This window comes from Humulus lupulus, unplaced genomic scaffold, assembly GCF_963169125.1.
Source record: "Humulus lupulus unplaced genomic scaffold, drHumLupu1.1 SCAFFOLD_266, whole genome shotgun sequence".
In the NCBI taxonomy this organism is placed as follows: domain Eukaryota; kingdom Viridiplantae; phylum Streptophyta; class Magnoliopsida; order Rosales; family Cannabaceae; genus Humulus; species Humulus lupulus.
Window position 1 is genome coordinate 27368 of NW_026908802.1, and position 14748 is coordinate 42115.

The 14748-nt window shown below is 44.1% G+C and overlaps 43 non-coding genes across 43 annotated transcripts; all 43 read left to right on the forward strand.

Moving 5' to 3' along the window:
* The first annotated feature begins 209 nt into the window (after positions 1 to 209).
* Positions 210 to 328, forward strand: LOC133811690 (5S ribosomal RNA). Its single transcript, XR_009883229.1, has one exon. It is a non-coding gene; the product is annotated as a 5S ribosomal RNA (ribosomal RNA).
* Positions 329 to 548: 220 nt separating this feature from the next.
* Positions 549 to 667, forward strand: LOC133811691 (5S ribosomal RNA). Its single transcript, XR_009883230.1, has one exon. It is a non-coding gene; the product is annotated as a 5S ribosomal RNA (ribosomal RNA).
* A 222-nt stretch (positions 668 to 889) lies between these two features.
* On the forward strand, positions 890 to 1008 carry LOC133811692 (5S ribosomal RNA). Its single transcript, XR_009883231.1, has one exon. It is a non-coding gene; the product is annotated as a 5S ribosomal RNA (ribosomal RNA).
* A 220-nt stretch (positions 1009 to 1228) lies between these two features.
* On the forward strand, positions 1229 to 1347 carry LOC133811693 (5S ribosomal RNA). The gene has a single exon (XR_009883232.1). It is a non-coding gene; the product is annotated as a 5S ribosomal RNA (ribosomal RNA).
* A 220-nt stretch (positions 1348 to 1567) lies between these two features.
* Positions 1568 to 1686, forward strand: LOC133811694 (5S ribosomal RNA). The gene has a single exon (XR_009883233.1). It is a non-coding gene; the product is annotated as a 5S ribosomal RNA (ribosomal RNA).
* Positions 1687 to 1907: 221 nt separating this feature from the next.
* Positions 1908 to 2026, forward strand: LOC133811695 (5S ribosomal RNA). The gene has a single exon (XR_009883234.1). It is a non-coding gene; the product is annotated as a 5S ribosomal RNA (ribosomal RNA).
* Positions 2027 to 2246: 220 nt separating this feature from the next.
* LOC133811759 (5S ribosomal RNA) lies at positions 2247 to 2366 on the forward strand. Its single transcript, XR_009883294.1, has one exon. It is a non-coding gene; the product is annotated as a 5S ribosomal RNA (ribosomal RNA).
* Positions 2367 to 2587: 221 nt separating this feature from the next.
* Positions 2588 to 2706, forward strand: LOC133811696 (5S ribosomal RNA). Its single transcript, XR_009883235.1, has one exon. It is a non-coding gene; the product is annotated as a 5S ribosomal RNA (ribosomal RNA).
* A 221-nt stretch (positions 2707 to 2927) lies between these two features.
* LOC133811697 (5S ribosomal RNA) lies at positions 2928 to 3046 on the forward strand. Its single transcript, XR_009883236.1, has one exon. It is a non-coding gene; the product is annotated as a 5S ribosomal RNA (ribosomal RNA).
* Positions 3047 to 3266: 220 nt separating this feature from the next.
* Positions 3267 to 3385, forward strand: LOC133811699 (5S ribosomal RNA). The gene has a single exon (XR_009883238.1). It is a non-coding gene; the product is annotated as a 5S ribosomal RNA (ribosomal RNA).
* A 220-nt stretch (positions 3386 to 3605) lies between these two features.
* Positions 3606 to 3724, forward strand: LOC133811701 (5S ribosomal RNA). The gene has a single exon (XR_009883239.1). It is a non-coding gene; the product is annotated as a 5S ribosomal RNA (ribosomal RNA).
* Positions 3725 to 3944: 220 nt separating this feature from the next.
* Positions 3945 to 4063, forward strand: LOC133811747 (5S ribosomal RNA). Its single transcript, XR_009883283.1, has one exon. It is a non-coding gene; the product is annotated as a 5S ribosomal RNA (ribosomal RNA).
* Positions 4064 to 4284: 221 nt separating this feature from the next.
* On the forward strand, positions 4285 to 4403 carry LOC133811702 (5S ribosomal RNA). The gene has a single exon (XR_009883240.1). It is a non-coding gene; the product is annotated as a 5S ribosomal RNA (ribosomal RNA).
* Positions 4404 to 4624: 221 nt separating this feature from the next.
* On the forward strand, positions 4625 to 4743 carry LOC133811703 (5S ribosomal RNA). Its single transcript, XR_009883241.1, has one exon. It is a non-coding gene; the product is annotated as a 5S ribosomal RNA (ribosomal RNA).
* Positions 4744 to 4964: 221 nt separating this feature from the next.
* Positions 4965 to 5083, forward strand: LOC133811704 (5S ribosomal RNA). Its single transcript, XR_009883242.1, has one exon. It is a non-coding gene; the product is annotated as a 5S ribosomal RNA (ribosomal RNA).
* Positions 5084 to 5303: 220 nt separating this feature from the next.
* LOC133811705 (5S ribosomal RNA) lies at positions 5304 to 5422 on the forward strand. Its single transcript, XR_009883243.1, has one exon. It is a non-coding gene; the product is annotated as a 5S ribosomal RNA (ribosomal RNA).
* A 220-nt stretch (positions 5423 to 5642) lies between these two features.
* Positions 5643 to 5761, forward strand: LOC133811706 (5S ribosomal RNA). Its single transcript, XR_009883244.1, has one exon. It is a non-coding gene; the product is annotated as a 5S ribosomal RNA (ribosomal RNA).
* Positions 5762 to 5982: 221 nt separating this feature from the next.
* LOC133811707 (5S ribosomal RNA) lies at positions 5983 to 6101 on the forward strand. Its single transcript, XR_009883245.1, has one exon. It is a non-coding gene; the product is annotated as a 5S ribosomal RNA (ribosomal RNA).
* Positions 6102 to 6322: 221 nt separating this feature from the next.
* LOC133811708 (5S ribosomal RNA) lies at positions 6323 to 6441 on the forward strand. Its single transcript, XR_009883246.1, has one exon. It is a non-coding gene; the product is annotated as a 5S ribosomal RNA (ribosomal RNA).
* Positions 6442 to 6662: 221 nt separating this feature from the next.
* LOC133811709 (5S ribosomal RNA) lies at positions 6663 to 6781 on the forward strand. The gene has a single exon (XR_009883247.1). It is a non-coding gene; the product is annotated as a 5S ribosomal RNA (ribosomal RNA).
* A 221-nt stretch (positions 6782 to 7002) lies between these two features.
* Positions 7003 to 7121, forward strand: LOC133811711 (5S ribosomal RNA). The gene has a single exon (XR_009883249.1). It is a non-coding gene; the product is annotated as a 5S ribosomal RNA (ribosomal RNA).
* Positions 7122 to 7341: 220 nt separating this feature from the next.
* Positions 7342 to 7460, forward strand: LOC133811740 (5S ribosomal RNA). The gene has a single exon (XR_009883276.1). It is a non-coding gene; the product is annotated as a 5S ribosomal RNA (ribosomal RNA).
* A 220-nt stretch (positions 7461 to 7680) lies between these two features.
* LOC133811712 (5S ribosomal RNA) lies at positions 7681 to 7799 on the forward strand. Its single transcript, XR_009883250.1, has one exon. It is a non-coding gene; the product is annotated as a 5S ribosomal RNA (ribosomal RNA).
* A 220-nt stretch (positions 7800 to 8019) lies between these two features.
* On the forward strand, positions 8020 to 8138 carry LOC133811749 (5S ribosomal RNA). Its single transcript, XR_009883284.1, has one exon. It is a non-coding gene; the product is annotated as a 5S ribosomal RNA (ribosomal RNA).
* Positions 8139 to 8359: 221 nt separating this feature from the next.
* LOC133811713 (5S ribosomal RNA) lies at positions 8360 to 8478 on the forward strand. Its single transcript, XR_009883251.1, has one exon. It is a non-coding gene; the product is annotated as a 5S ribosomal RNA (ribosomal RNA).
* Positions 8479 to 8698: 220 nt separating this feature from the next.
* On the forward strand, positions 8699 to 8817 carry LOC133811735 (5S ribosomal RNA). The gene has a single exon (XR_009883271.1). It is a non-coding gene; the product is annotated as a 5S ribosomal RNA (ribosomal RNA).
* A 220-nt stretch (positions 8818 to 9037) lies between these two features.
* LOC133811714 (5S ribosomal RNA) lies at positions 9038 to 9156 on the forward strand. Its single transcript, XR_009883252.1, has one exon. It is a non-coding gene; the product is annotated as a 5S ribosomal RNA (ribosomal RNA).
* Positions 9157 to 9376: 220 nt separating this feature from the next.
* LOC133811715 (5S ribosomal RNA) lies at positions 9377 to 9495 on the forward strand. Its single transcript, XR_009883253.1, has one exon. It is a non-coding gene; the product is annotated as a 5S ribosomal RNA (ribosomal RNA).
* A 220-nt stretch (positions 9496 to 9715) lies between these two features.
* On the forward strand, positions 9716 to 9834 carry LOC133811717 (5S ribosomal RNA). The gene has a single exon (XR_009883254.1). It is a non-coding gene; the product is annotated as a 5S ribosomal RNA (ribosomal RNA).
* Positions 9835 to 10055: 221 nt separating this feature from the next.
* LOC133811718 (5S ribosomal RNA) lies at positions 10056 to 10174 on the forward strand. Its single transcript, XR_009883255.1, has one exon. It is a non-coding gene; the product is annotated as a 5S ribosomal RNA (ribosomal RNA).
* A 220-nt stretch (positions 10175 to 10394) lies between these two features.
* Positions 10395 to 10513, forward strand: LOC133811719 (5S ribosomal RNA). The gene has a single exon (XR_009883256.1). It is a non-coding gene; the product is annotated as a 5S ribosomal RNA (ribosomal RNA).
* A 221-nt stretch (positions 10514 to 10734) lies between these two features.
* On the forward strand, positions 10735 to 10853 carry LOC133811720 (5S ribosomal RNA). The gene has a single exon (XR_009883257.1). It is a non-coding gene; the product is annotated as a 5S ribosomal RNA (ribosomal RNA).
* Positions 10854 to 11073: 220 nt separating this feature from the next.
* On the forward strand, positions 11074 to 11192 carry LOC133811721 (5S ribosomal RNA). The gene has a single exon (XR_009883258.1). It is a non-coding gene; the product is annotated as a 5S ribosomal RNA (ribosomal RNA).
* A 221-nt stretch (positions 11193 to 11413) lies between these two features.
* LOC133811723 (5S ribosomal RNA) lies at positions 11414 to 11532 on the forward strand. The gene has a single exon (XR_009883260.1). It is a non-coding gene; the product is annotated as a 5S ribosomal RNA (ribosomal RNA).
* A 221-nt stretch (positions 11533 to 11753) lies between these two features.
* LOC133811724 (5S ribosomal RNA) lies at positions 11754 to 11872 on the forward strand. Its single transcript, XR_009883261.1, has one exon. It is a non-coding gene; the product is annotated as a 5S ribosomal RNA (ribosomal RNA).
* A 220-nt stretch (positions 11873 to 12092) lies between these two features.
* Positions 12093 to 12211, forward strand: LOC133811725 (5S ribosomal RNA). Its single transcript, XR_009883262.1, has one exon. It is a non-coding gene; the product is annotated as a 5S ribosomal RNA (ribosomal RNA).
* A 220-nt stretch (positions 12212 to 12431) lies between these two features.
* On the forward strand, positions 12432 to 12550 carry LOC133811726 (5S ribosomal RNA). Its single transcript, XR_009883263.1, has one exon. It is a non-coding gene; the product is annotated as a 5S ribosomal RNA (ribosomal RNA).
* A 220-nt stretch (positions 12551 to 12770) lies between these two features.
* LOC133811727 (5S ribosomal RNA) lies at positions 12771 to 12889 on the forward strand. The gene has a single exon (XR_009883264.1). It is a non-coding gene; the product is annotated as a 5S ribosomal RNA (ribosomal RNA).
* Positions 12890 to 13109: 220 nt separating this feature from the next.
* On the forward strand, positions 13110 to 13228 carry LOC133811755 (5S ribosomal RNA). Its single transcript, XR_009883290.1, has one exon. It is a non-coding gene; the product is annotated as a 5S ribosomal RNA (ribosomal RNA).
* Positions 13229 to 13449: 221 nt separating this feature from the next.
* On the forward strand, positions 13450 to 13568 carry LOC133811728 (5S ribosomal RNA). Its single transcript, XR_009883265.1, has one exon. It is a non-coding gene; the product is annotated as a 5S ribosomal RNA (ribosomal RNA).
* Positions 13569 to 13788: 220 nt separating this feature from the next.
* On the forward strand, positions 13789 to 13907 carry LOC133811729 (5S ribosomal RNA). Its single transcript, XR_009883266.1, has one exon. It is a non-coding gene; the product is annotated as a 5S ribosomal RNA (ribosomal RNA).
* Positions 13908 to 14128: 221 nt separating this feature from the next.
* LOC133811730 (5S ribosomal RNA) lies at positions 14129 to 14247 on the forward strand. The gene has a single exon (XR_009883267.1). It is a non-coding gene; the product is annotated as a 5S ribosomal RNA (ribosomal RNA).
* A 219-nt stretch (positions 14248 to 14466) lies between these two features.
* Positions 14467 to 14585, forward strand: LOC133811731 (5S ribosomal RNA). The gene has a single exon (XR_009883268.1). It is a non-coding gene; the product is annotated as a 5S ribosomal RNA (ribosomal RNA).
* Positions 14586 to 14748: the final 163 nt, after the last annotated feature.

Below are 14748 nucleotides of genomic sequence, written 5' to 3' on the forward strand. Positions count from 1 at the left end.
TTTTTTTTTTCCCTTTAAAAATCCACCTACGGCTCAAAAGTTTGTATTTTTTGTTTTAAATCTTTAAAAACTCATTTATTTCGTTTTCCTTGAGGGGTTAATACCGTGGTCACTAACAAGCAGCGAATAAGAAGTTCCTAGTCTATCCGGGGGAGAAAAGGGAGGACACACGCGCTCGCTATAAATGAATATTGCGGACCAAACATTCCGGGTGCGATCATACCAGCACTAATGCACCGGATCCCATCAGAACTCCGCAGTTAAGCGTGCTTGGGCGAGAGTAGTACTAGGATGGGTGACCTCCTGGGAAGTCCTCGTGTTGCACCCCTGAAAACATCATTTTTTTTTTCCTTTTAAAAATCCACCTACGGCTCAAAAGTTTGTATTTTTTGTTTTAAATCTTTAAAAACTCATTTATTTCGTTTTCCTTGAGGGGTTAATACCGTGGTCACTAACAAGCAGCGAATAAGAAGTTCCTAGTCAATCCGGGGGAGAAAAGGGAGGACACACGCGCTCGCTATAAATGAATATTGCGGAACAAACATTCCGGGTGCGATCATACCAGCACTAATGCACCGGATCCCATCAGAACTCCGCAGTTAAGCGTGCTTGGGCGAGAGTAGTACTAGGATGGGTGACCTCCTGGGAAGTCCTCGTGTTGCACCCCTGAAGACATCATTTTTTTTTTTCCCTTTAAAAATCCACCTACGGCTCAAAAGTTTGTATTTTTTGTTTTAAATCTTTAAAAACTCATTTATTTCGTTTTCCTTGAGGGGGTTAATACCGTGGTCACTAACAAGCAGCGAATAAGAAGTTCCTAGTCAATCCGGGGGAGAAAAGGGAGGACACACGCGCTCGCTATAAATGAATATTGCGGAACAAACATTCCGGGTGCGATCATACCAGCACTAATGCACCGGATCCCATCAGAACTCCGCAGTTAAGCGTGCTTGGGCGAGAGTAGTACTAGGATGGGTGACCTCCTGGGAAGTCCTCGTGTTGCACCCCTGAAAACATCATTTTTTTTTTCCCTTTAAAAATCCACCTACGGCTCAAAAGTTTGTATTTTTTGTTTTAAATCTTTAAAAACTCATTTATTTCGTTTTCCTTGAGGGGTTAATACCGTGGTCACTAACAAGCAGCGAATAAGAAGTTCCTAGTCTATCCGGGGGAGAAAAGGGAGGACACACGCGCTCGCTATAAATGAATATTGCGGACCAAACATTCCGGGTGCGATCATACCAGCACTAATGCACCGGATCCCATCAGAACTCCGCAGTTAAGCGTGCTTGGGCGAGAGTAGTACTAGGATGGGTGACCTCCTGGGAAGTCCTCGTGTTGCACCCCTGAAAACATCATTTTTTTTTTCCTTTTAAAAATCCACCTACGGCTCAAAAGTTTGTATTTTTTGTTTTAAATCTTTAAAAACTCATTTATTTCGTTTTCCTTGAGGGGTTAATACCGTGGTCACTAACAAGCAGCGAATAAGAAGTTCCTAGTCAATCCGGGGGAGAAAAGGGAGGACACACGCGCTCGCTATAAATGAATATTGCGGAACAAACATTCCGGGTGCGATCATACCAGCACTAATGCACCGGATCCCATCAGAACTCCGCAGTTAAGCGTGCTTGGGCGAGAGTAGTACTAGGATGGGTGACCTCCTGGGAAGTCCTCGTGTTGCACCCCTGAAGACATCATTTTTTTTTTTCCCTTTAAAAATCCACCTACGGCTCAAAAGTTTGTATTTTTTGTTTTAAATCTTTAAAAACTCATTTATTTCGTTTTCCTTGAGGGGTTAATACCGTGGTCACTAACAAGCAGCGAATAAGAAGTTCCTAGTCAATCCGGGGGAGAAAAGGGAGGACACACGCGCTCGCTATAAATGAATATTGCGGACCAAACATTCCGGGTGCGATCATACCAGCACTAATGCACCGGATCCCATCAGAACTCCGCAGTTAAGCGTGCTTGGGCGAGAGTAGTACTAGGATGGGTGACCTCCTGGGAAGTCCTCGTGTTGCACCCCTGAAAACATCATTTTTTTTTTCCCTTTAAAAATCCACCTACGGCTCAAAAGTTTGTATTTTTTGTTTTAAATCTTTAAAAACTCATTTATTTCGTTTTCCTTGAGGGGTTAATACCGTGGTCACTAACAAGCAGCGAATAAGAAGTTCCTAGTCAATCCGGGGGAGAAAAGGGAGGACACACGCGCTCGCTATAAATGAATATTGCGGAACAAACATTCCGGGTGCGATCATACCAGCACTAATGCACCGGGATCCCATCAGAACTCCGCAGTTAAGCGTGCTTGGGCGAGAGTAGTACTAGGATGGGTGACCTCCTGGGAAGTCCTCGTGTTGCACCCCTGAAGACATCATTTTTTTTTTTCCCTTTAAAAATCCACCTACGGCTCAAAAGTTTGTATTTTTTGTTTTAAATCTTTAAAAACTCATTTATTTCGTTTTCCTTGAGGGGTTAATACCGTGGTCACTAACAAGCAGCGAATAAGAAGTTCCTAGTCAATCCGGGGGAGAAAAGGGAGGACACACGCGCTCGCTATAAATGAATATTGCGGAACAAACATTCCGGGTGCGATCATACCAGCACTAATGCACCGGATCCCATCAGAACTCCGCAGTTAAGCGTGCTTGGGCGAGAGTAGTACTAGGATGGGTGACCTCCTGGGAAGTCCTCGTGTTGCACCCCTGAAGACATCATTTTTTTTTTTCCCTTTAAAAATCCACCTACGGCTCAAAAGTTTGTATTTTTTGTTTTAAATCTTTAAAAACTCATTTATTTCGTTTTCCTTGAGGGGTTAATACCGTGGTCACTAACAAGCAGCGAATAAGAAGTTCCTAGTCAATCCGGGGGAGAAAAGGGAGGACACACGCGCTCGCTATAAATGAATATTGCGGAACAAACATTCCGGGTGCGATCATACCAGCACTAATGCACCGGATCCCATCAGAACTCCGCAGTTAAGCGTGCTTGGGCGAGAGTAGTACTAGGATGGGTGACCTCCTGGGAAGTCCTCGTGTTGCACCCCTGAAAACATCATTTTTTTTTTCCCTTTAAAAATCCACCTACGGCTCAAAAGTTTGTATTTTTTGTTTTAAATCTTTAAAAACTCATTTATTTCGTTTTCCTTGAGGGGTTAATACCGTGGTCACTAACAAGCAGCGAATAAGAAGTTCCTAGTCAATCCGGGGGAGAAAAGGGAGGACACACGCGCTCGCTATAAATGAATATTGCGGAACAAACATTCCGGGTGCGATCATACCAGCACTAATGCACCGGATCCCATCAGAACTCCGCAGTTAAGCGTGCTTGGGCGAGAGTAGTACTAGGATGGGTGACCTCCTGGGAAGTCCTCGTGTTGCACCCCTGAAGACATCATTTTTTTTTTCCCTTTAAAAATCCACCTACGGCTCAAAAGTTTGTATTTTTTGTTTTAAATCTTTAAAAACTCATTTATTTCGTTTTCCTTGAGGGGTTAATACCGTGGTCACCAACAAGCAGCGAATAAGAAGTTCCTAGTCAATCCGGGGGAGAAAAGGGAGGACACACGCGCTCGCTATAAATGAATATTGCGGACCAAACATTCCGGGTGCGATCATACCAGCACTAATGCACCGGATCCCATCAGAACTCCGCAGTTAAGCGTGCTTGGGCGAGAGTAGTACTAGGATGGGTGACCTCCTGGGAAGTCCTCGTGTTGCACCCCTGAAAACATCATTTTTTTTTTCCCTTTAAAAATCCACCTACGGCTCAAAAGTTTGTATTTTTTGTTTTAAATCTTTAAAAACTCATTTATTTCGTTTTCCTTGAGGGGTTAATACTGTGGTCACTAACAAGCAGCGAATAAGAAGTTCCTAGTCAATCCGGGGGAGAAAAGGGAGGACACACGCGCTCGCTATAAATGAATATTGCGGAACAAACATTCCGGGTGCGATCATACCAGCACTAATGCACCGGATCCCATCAGAACTCCGCAGTTAAGCGTGCTTGGGCGAGCGTAGTACTAGGATGGGTGACCTCCTGGGAAGTCCTCGTGTTGCACCCCTGAAGACATCATTTTTTTTTTCCCTTTAAAAATCCACCTACGGCTCAAAAGTTTGTATTTTTTGTTTTAAATCTTTAAAAACTCATTTATTTCGTTTTCCTTGAGGGGTTAATACCGTGGTCACTAACAAGCAGCGAATAAGAAGTTCCTAGTCAATCCGGGGGGAGAAAAGGGAGGACACACGCGCTCGCTATAAATGAATATTGCGGACCAAACATTCCGGGTGCGATCATACCAGCACTAATGCACCGGATCCCATCAGAACTCCGCAGTTAAGCGTGCTTGGGCGAGAGTAGTACTAGGATGGGTGACCTCCTGGGAAGTCCTCGTGTTGCACCCCTGAAAACATCATTTTTTTTTTCCCTTTAAAAATCCACCTACGGCTCAAAAGTTTGTATTTTTTGTTTTAAATCTTTAAAAACTCATTTATTTCGTTTTCCTTGAGGGGTTAATACCGTGGTCACTAACAAGCAGCGAATAAGAAGTTCCTAGTCAATCCGGGGGAGAAAAGGGAGGACACACGCGCTCGCTATAAATGAATATTGCGGAACAAACATTCCGGGGTGCGATCATACCAGCACTAATGCACCGGATCCCATCAGAACTCCGCAGTTAAGCGTGCTTGGGCGAGAGTAGTACTAGGATGGGTGACCTCCTGGGAAGTCCTCGTGTTGCACCCCTGAAAACATCATTTTTTTTTTCCCTTTAAAAATCCACCTACGGCTCAAAAGTTTGTATTTTTTGTTTTAAATCTTTAAAAACTCATTTATTTCGTTTTCCTTGAGGGGTTAATACCGTGGTCACTAACAAGCAGCGAATAAGAAGTTCCTAGTCAATCCGGGGGAGAAAAGGGAGGACACACGCGCTCGCTATAAATGAATATTGCGGAACAAACATTCCGGGGTGCGATCATACCAGCACTAATGCACCGGATCCCATCAGAACTCCGCAGTTAAGCGTGCTTGGGCGAGAGTAGTACTAGGATGGGTGACCTCCTGGGAAGTCCTCGTGTTGCACCCCTGAAAACATCATTTTTTTTTTCCCTTTAAAAATCCACCTACGGCTCAAAAGTTTGTATTTTTTGTTTTAAATCTTTAAAAACTCATTTATTTCGTTTTCCTTGAGGGGTTAATACCGTGGTCACTAACAAGCAGCGAATAAGAAGTTCCTAGTCAATCCGGGGGAGAAAAGGGAGGACACACGCGCTTGCTATAAATGAATATTGCGGACCAAACATTCCGGGTGCGATCATACCAGCACTAATGCACCGGATCCCATCAGAACTCCGCAGTTAAGCGTGCTTGGGCGAGAGTAGTACTAGGATGGGTGACCTCCTGGGAAGTCCTCGTGTTGCACCCCTGAAAACATCATTTTTTTTTTCCCTTTAAAAATCCACCTACGGCTCAAAAGTTTGTATTTTTTGTTTTAAATCTTTAAAAACTCATTTATTTCGTTTTCCTTGAGGGGTTAATACCGTGGTCACTAACAAGCAGCGAATAAGAAGTTCCTAGTCAATCCGGGGGAGAAAAGGGAGGACACACGCGCTCGCTATAAATGAATATTGCGGAACAAACATTCCGGGTGCGATCATACCAGCACTAATGCACCGGATCCCATCAGAACTCCGCAGTTAAGCGTGCTTGGGCGAGAGTAGTACTAGGATGGGTGACCTCCTGGGAAGTCCTCGTGTTGCACCCCTGAAGACATCATTTTTTTTTTCCCTTTAAAAAATCCACCTACGGCTCAAAAGTTTGTATTTTTTGTTTTAAATCTTTAAAAACTCATTTATTTCGTTTTCCTTGAGGGGTTAATACCGTGGTCACTAACAAGCAGCGAATAAGAAGTTCCTAGTCAATCCGGGGGAGAAAAGGGAGGACACACGCGCTCGCTATAAATGAATATTGCGGACCAAACATTCCGGGTGCGATCATACCAGCACTAATGCACCGGATCCCATCAGAACTCCGCAGTTAAGCGTGCTTGGGCGAGAGTAGTACTAGGATGGGTGACCTCCTGGGAAGTCCTCGTGTTGCACCCCTGAAGACATCATTTTTTTTTTTCCCTTTAAAAATCCACCTACGGCTCAAAAGTTTGTATTTTTTGTTTTAAATCTTTAAAAACTCATTTATTTCGTTTTCCTTGAGGGGTTAATACCGTGGTCACTAACAAGCAGCGAATAAGAAGTTCCTAGTCAATCCGGGGGAGAAAAGGGAGGACACACGCGCTCGCTATAAATGAATATTGCGGAACAAACATTCCGGGTGCGATCATACCAGCACTAATGCACCGGATCCCATCAGAACTCCGCAGTTAAGCGTGCTTGGGCGAGAGTAGTACTAGGATGGGTGACCTCCTGGGAAGTCCTCGTGTTGCACCCCTGAAGACATCATTTTTTTTTTTCCCTTTAAAAATCCACCTACGGCTCAAAAGTTTGTATTTTTTGTTTTAAATCTTTAAAAACTCATTTATTTCGTTTTCCTTGAGGGGTTAATACCGTGGTCACTAACAAGCAGCGAATAAGAAGTTCCTAGTCAATCCGGGGGAGAAAAGGGAGGACACACGCGCTCGCTATAAATGAATATTGCGGACCAAACATTCCGGGTGCGATCATACCAGCACTAATGCACCGGATCCCATCAGAACTCCGCAGTTAAGCGTGCTTGGGCGAGAGTAGTACTAGGATGGGTGACCTCCTGGGAAGTCCTCGTGTTGCACCCCTGAAAACATCATTTTTTTTTTCCCTTTAAAAATCCACCTACGGCTCAAAAGTTTGTATTTTTTGTTTTAAATCTTTAAAAACTCATTTATTTCGTTTTCCTTGAGGGGTTAATACCGTGGTCACTAACAAGCAGCGAATAAGAAGTTCCTAGTCAATCCGGGGGGAGAAAAGGGAGGACACACGCGCTCGCTATAAATGAATATTGCGGACCAAACATTCCGGGTGCGATCATACCAGCACTAATGCACCGGATCCCATCAGAACTCCGCAGTTAAGCGTGCTTGGGCGAGAGTAGTACTAGGATGGGTGACCTCCTGGGAAGTCCTCGTGTTGCACCCCTGAAGACATCATTTTTTTTTTCCCTTTAAAAATCCACCTACGGCTCAAAAGTTTGTATTTTTTGTTTTAAATCTTTAAAAACTCATTTATTTCGTTTTCCTTGAGGGGTTAATACCGTGGTCACTAACAAGCAGCGAATAAGAAGTTCCTAGTCAATCCGGGGGAGAAAAGGGAGGACACACGCGCTCGCTATAAATGAATATTGCGGACCAAACATTCCGGGTGCGATCATACCAGCACTAATGCGCCGGATCCCATCAGAACTCCGCAGTTAAGCGTGCTTGGGCGAGAGTAGTACTAGGATGGGTGACCTCCTGGGAAGTCCTCGTGTTGCACCCCTGAAAACATCATTTTTTTTTTCCCTTTAAAAATCCACCTACGGCTCAAAAGTTTGTATTTTTTGTTTTAAATCTTTAAAAACTCATTTATTTCGTTTTCCTTGAGGGGTTAATACCGTGGTCACTAACAAGCAGCGAATAAGAAGTTCCTAGTCAATCCGGGGGAGAAAAGGGAGGACACACGCGCTCGCTATAAATGAATATTGCGGACCAAACATTCCGGGTGCGATCATACCAGCACTAATGCACCGGATCCCATCAGAACTCCGCAGTTAAGCGTGCTTGGGCGAGAGTAGTACTAGGATGGGTGACCTCCTGGGAAGTCCTCGTGTTGCACCCCTGAAGACATCATTTTTTTTTTCCCTTTAAAAATCCACCTACGGCTCAAAAGTTTGTATTTTTTGTTTTAAATCTTTAAAAACTCATTTATTTCGTTTTCCTTGAGGGGTTAATACTGTGGTCACTAACAAGCAGCGAATAAGAAGTTCCTAGTCAATCCGGGGGAGAAAAGGGAGGACACACGCGCTCGCTATAAATGAATATTGCGGAACAAACATTCCGGGTGCGATCATACCAGCACTAATGCACCGGATCCCATCAGAACTCCGCAGTTAAGCGTGCTTGGGCGAGCGTAGTACTAGGATGGGTGACCTCCTGGGAAGTCCTCGTGTTGCACCCCTGAAGACATCATTTTTTTTTTCCCCTTTAAAAATCCACCTACGGCTCAAAAGTTTGTATTTTTTGTTTTAAATCTTTAAAAACTCATTTATTTCGTTTTCCTTGAGGGGTTAATACCGTGGTCACTAACAAGCAGCGAATAAGAAGTTCCTAGTCAATCCGGGGGAGAAAAGGGAGGACACACGCGCTCGCTATAAATGAATATTGCGGACCAAACATTCCGGGTGCGATCATACCAGCACTAATGCACCGGATCCCATCAGAACTCCGCAGTTAAGCGTGCTTGGGCGAGAGTAGTACTAGGATGGGTGACCTCCTGGGAAGTCCTCGTGTTGCACCCCTGAAAACATCATTTTTTTTTTCCCTTTAAAAATCCACCTACGGCTCAAAAGTTTGTATTTTTTGTTTTAAATCTTTAAAAACTCATTTATTTCGTTTTCCTTGAGGGGTTAATACCGTGGTCACTAACAAGCAGCGAATAAGAAGTTCCTAGTCAATCCGGGGGAGAAAAGGGAGGACACACGCGCTCGCTATAAATGAATATTGCGGAACAAACATTCCGGGTGCGATCATACCAGCACTAAGGCACCGGATCCCATCAGAACTCCGCAGTTAAGCGTGCTTGGGCGAGAGTAGTACTAGGATGGGTGACCTCCTGGGAAGTCCTCGTGTTGCACCCCTGAAAACATCATTTTTTTTTTCCCTTTAAAAATCCACCTACGGCTCAAAAGTTTGTATTTTTTGTTTTAAATCTTTAAAAACTCATTTATTTCGTTTTCCTTGAGGGGTTAATACCGTGGTCACTAACAAGCAGCGAATAAGAAGTTCCTAGTCAATCCGGGGGAGAAAAGGGAGGACACACGCGCTCGCTATAAATGAATATTGCGGAACAAACATTCCGGGTGCGATCATACCAGCACTAATGCACCGGATCCCATCAGAACTCCGCAGTTAAGCGTGCTTGGGCGAGAGTAGTACTAGGATGGGTGACCTCCTGGGAAGTCCTCGTGTTGCACCCCTGAAAACATCATTTTTTTTTTCCCTTTAAAAATCCACCTACGGCTCAAAAGTTTGTATTTTTTGTTTTAAATCTTTAAAAACTCATTTATTTCGTTTTCCTTGAGGGGTTAATACCGTGGTCACTAACAAGCAGCGAATAAGAAGTTCCTAGTCAATCCGGGGGAGAAAAGGGAGGACACACGCGCTTGCTATAAATGAATATTGCGGACCAAACATTCCGGGTGCGATCATACCAGCACTAATGCACCGGATCCCATCAGAACTCCGCAGTTAAGCGTGCTTGGGCGAGAGTAGTACTAGGATGGGTGACCTCCTGGGAAGTCCTCGTGTTGCACCCCTGAAAACATCATTTTTTTTTTCCCTTTAAAAATCCACCTACGGCTCAAAAGTTTGTATTTTTTGTTTTAAATCTTTAAAAACTCATTTATTTCGTTTTCCTTGAGGGGTTAATACCGTGGTCACTAACAAGCAGCGAATAAGAAGTTCCTAGTCAATCCGGGGGAGAAAAGGGAGGACACACGCGCTCGCTATAAATGAATATTGCGGAACAAACATTCCGGGTGCGATCATACCAGCACTAATGCACCGGATCCCATCAGAACTCCGCAGTTAAGCGTGCTTGGGCGAGAGTAGTACTAGGATGGGTGACCTCCTGGGAAGTCCTCGTGTTGCACCCCTGAAGACATCATTTTTTTTTTTCCCTTTAAAAATCCACCTACGGCTCAAAAGTTTGTATTTTTTGTTTTAAATCTTTAAAAACTCATTTATTTCGTTTTCCTTGAGGGGTTAATACCGTGGTCACTAACAAGCAGCGAATAAGAAGTTCCTAGTCAATCCGGGGGAGAAAAGGGAGGACACACGCGCTCGCTATAAATGAATATTGCGGAACAAACATTCCGGGTGCGATCATACCAGCACTAATGCACCGGATCCCATCAGAACTCCGCAGTTAAGCGTGCTTGGGCGAGAGTAGTACTAGGATGGGTGACCTCCTGGGAAGTCCTCGTGTTGCACCCCTGAAAACATCATTTTTTTTTTCCCTTTAAAAATCCACCTACGGCTCAAAAGTTTGTATTTTTTGTTTTAAATCTTTAAAAACTCATTTATTTCGTTTTCCTTGAGGGGTTAATACCGTGGTCACTAACAAGCAGCGAATAAGAAGTTCCTAGTCAATCCGGGGGAGAAAAGGGAGGACACACGCGCTCGCTATAAATGAATATTGCGGAACAAACATTCCGGGTGCGATCATACCAGCACTAATGCACCGGATCCCATCAGAACTCCGCAGTTAAGCGTGCTTGGGCGAGAGTAGTACTAGGATGGGTGACCTCCTGGGAAGTCCTCGTGTTGCACCCCTGAAAACATCATTTTTTTTTTTCCCTTTAAAAATCCACCTACGGCTCAAAAGTTTGTATTTTTTGTTTTAAATCTTTAAAAACTCATTTATTTCGTTTTCCTTGAGGGGTTAATACCGTGGTCACTAACAAGCAGCGAATAAGAAGTTCCTAGTCAATCCGGGGGAGAAAAGGGAGGACACACGCGCTCGCTATAAATGAATATTGCGGAACAAACATTCCGGGTGCGATCATACCAGCACTAATGCACCGGATCCCATCAGAACTCCGCAGTTAAGCGTGCTTGGGCGAGAGTAGTACTAGGATGGGTGACCTCCTGGGAAGTCCTCGTGTTGCACCCCTGAAAACATCATTTTTTTTTTCCCTTTAAAAATCCACCTACGGCTCAAAAGTTTGTATTTTTTGTTTTAAATCTTTAAAAACTCATTTATTTCGTTTTCCTTGAGGGGTTAATACCGTGGTCACTAACAAGCAGCGAATAAGAAGTTCCTAGTCAATCCGGGGGAGAAAAGGGAGGACACACGCGCTCGCTATAAATGAATATTGCGGAACAAACATTCCGGGTGCGATCATACCAGCACTAATGCACCGGATCCCATCAGAACTCCGCAGTTAAGCGTGCTTGGGCGAGAGTAGTACTAGGATGGGTGACCTCCTGGGAAGTCCTCGTGTTGCACCCCTGAAAACATCATTTTTTTTTTTCCCTTTAAAAATCCACCTACGGCTCAAAAGTTTGTATTTTTTGTTTTAAATCTTTAAAAACTCATTTATTTCGTTTTCCTTGAGGGGTTAATACCGTGGTCACTAACAAGCAGCGAATAAGAAGTTCCTAGTCAATCCGGGGGAGAAAAGGGAGGACACACGCGCTCGCTATAAATGAATATTGCGGACCAAACATTCCGGGTGCGATCATACCAGCACTAATGCACCGGATCCCATCAGAACTCCGCAGTTAAGCGTGCTTGGGCGAGAGTAGTACTAGGATGGGTGACCTCCTGGGAAGTCCTCGTGTTGCACCCCTGAAAACATCATTTTTTTTTTTCCCTTTAAAAATCCACCTACGGCTCAAAAGTTTGTATTTTTTGTTTTAAATCTTTAAAAACTCATTTATTTCGTTTTCCTTGAGGGGTTAATACCGTGGTCACTAACAAGCAGCGAATAAGAAGTTCCTAGTCAATCCGGGGGAGAAAAGGGAGGACACACGCGCTCGCTATAAATGAATATTGCGGAACAAACATTCCGGGTGCGATCATACCAGCACTAATGCACCGGATCCCATCAGAACTCCGCAGTTAAGCGTGCTTGGGCGAGAGTAGTACTAGGATGGGTGACCTCCTGGGAAGTCCTCGTGTTGCACCCCTGAAAACATCATTTTTTTTTTCCCTTTAAAAATCCACCTACGGCTCAAAAGTTTGTATTTTTTGTTTTAAATCTTTAAAAACTCATTTATTTCGTTTTCCTTGAGGGGTTAATACCGTGGTCACTAACAAGCAGCGAATAAGAAGTTCCTAGTCAATCCGGGGGAGAAAAGGGAGGACACACGCGCTCGCTATAAATGAATATTGCGGACCAAACATTCCGGGTGCGATCATACCAGCACTAATGCACCGGATCCCATCAGAACTCCGCAGTTAAGCGTGCTTGGGCGAGAGTAGTACTAGGATGGGTGACCTCCTGGGAAGTCCTCGTGTTGCACCCCTGAAAACATCATTTTTTTTTTCCCTTTAAAAATCCACCTACGGCTCAAAAGTTTGTATTTTTTGTTTTAAATCTTTAAAAACTCATTTATTTCGTTTTCCTTGAGGGGTTAATACCGTGGTCACTAACAAGCAGCGAATAAGAAGTTCCTAGTCAATCCGGGGGAGAAAAGGGAGGACACACGCGCTCGCTATAAATGAATATTGCGGAACAAACATTCCGGGTGCGATCATACCAGCACTAATGCACCGGATCCCATCAGAACTCCGCAGTTAAGCGTGCTTGGGCGAGAGTAGTACTAGGATGGGTGACCTCCTGGGAAGTCCTCGTGTTGCACCCCTGAAAACATCATTTTTTTTTTCCCTTTAAAAATCCACCTACGGCTCAAAAGTTTGTATTTTTTGTTTTAAATCTTTAAAAACTCATTTATTTCGTTTTCCTTGAGGGGTTAATACCGTGGTCACTAACAAGCAGCGAATAAGAAGTTCCTAGTCAATCCGGGGGAGAAAAGGGAGGACACACGCGCTCGCTATAAATGAATATTGCGGACCAAACATTCCGGGTGCGATCATACCAGCACTAATGCACCGGATCCCATCAGAACTCCGCAGTTAAGCGTGCTTGGGCGAGAGTAGTACTAGGATGGGTGACCTCCTGGGAAGTCCTCGTGTTGCACCCCTGAACACATCATTTTTTTTTTCCCTTTAAAAATCCACCTACGGCTCAAAAGTTTGTATTTTTTGTTTTAAATCTTTAAAAACTCATTTATTTCGTTTTCCTTGAGGGGTTAATACCGTGGTCACTAACAAGCAGCGAATAAGAAGTTCCTAGTCAATCCGGGGGAGAAAAGGGAGGACACACGCGCTCGCTATAAATGAATATTGCGGAACAAACATTCCGGGTGCGATCATAACAGCACTAATGCACCGGATCCCATCAGAACTCCGCAGTTAAGCGTGCTTGGGCGAGAGTAGTACTAGGATGGGTGACCTCCTGGGAAGTCCTCGTGTTGCACCCCTGAAGACATCATTTTTTTTTTTCCCTTTAAAAATCCACCTACGGCTCAAAAGTTTGTATTTTTTGTTTTAAATCTTTAAAAACTCATTTATTTCGTTTTCCTTGAGGGGTTAATACCGTGGTCACTAACAAGCAGCGAATAAGAAGTTCCTAGTCAATCCGGGGGAGAAAAGGGAGGACACACGCGCTCGCTATAAATGAATATTGCGGACCAAACATTCCGGGTGCGATCATACCAGCACTAATGCACCGGATCCCATCAGAACTCCGCAGTTAAGCGTGCTTGGGCGAGAGTAGTACTAGGATGGGTGACCTCCTGGGAAGTCCTCGTGTTGCACCCCTGAAAACATCATTTTTTTTTTCCCTTTAAAAATCCACCTACGGCTCAAAAGTTTGTATTTTTTGTTTTAAATCTTTAAAAACTCATTTATTTCGTTTTCCTTGAGGGGTTAATACTGTGGTCACTAACAAGCAGCGAATAAGAAGTTCCTAGTCAATCCGGGGGAGAAAAGGGAGGACACACGCGCTCGCTATAAATGAATATTGCGGACCAAACATTCCGGGTGCGATCATACCAGCACTAATGCACCGGATCCCATCAGAACTCCGCAGTTAAGCGTGCTTGGGCGAGAGTAGTACTAGGATGGGTGACCTCCTGGGAAGTCCTCGTGTTGCACCCCTGAAAACATCATTTTTTTTTTTCCCTTTAAAAATCCACCTACGGCTCAAAAGTTTGTATTTTTTGTTTTAAATCTTTAAAAACTCATTTATTTCGTTTTCCTTGAGAGGTTAATACCGTGGTCACTAACAAGCAGCGAATAAGAAGTTCCTAGTCAATCCGGGGGAGAAAAGGGAGGACACACGCGCTCGCTATAAATGAATATTGCGGACCAAACATTCCGGGTGCGATCATACCAGCACTAATGCACCGGATCCCATCAGAACTCCGCAGTTAAGCGTGCTTGGGCGAGAGTAGTACTAGGATGGGTGACCTCCTGGGAAGTCCTCGTGTTGCACCCCTGAAAACATCATTTTTTTTTCCCTTTAAAAATCCACCTACGGCTCAAAAGTTTGTATTTTTTGTTTTAAATCTTTAAAAACTCATTTATTTCGTTTTCCTTGAGGGGTTAATACCGTGGTCACTAACAAGCAGCGAATAAGAAGTTCCTAGTCAATCCGGGGGAGAAAAGGGAGGACACACGCGCTCGCTATAAATGAATATTGCGGACCAAACATTCCGGGTGCGATCATACCAGCACTAATGCACCGGATCCCATCAGAACTCCGCAGTTAAGCGTGCTTGGGCGAGAGTAGTACTAGGATGGGTGACCTCCTGGGAAGTCCTCGTGTTGCACCCCTGAAGACATCATTTTTTTTTTCCCTTTAAAAATCCACCTACGGCTCAAAAGTTTGTATTTTTTGTTTTAAATCTTTAAAAACTCATTTATTTCGTTTTCCTTGAGGGGTTAATACCGTGGTCACTAACAAGCAGCGAATAAGAAGTTCCTAGTCAATCCGGGG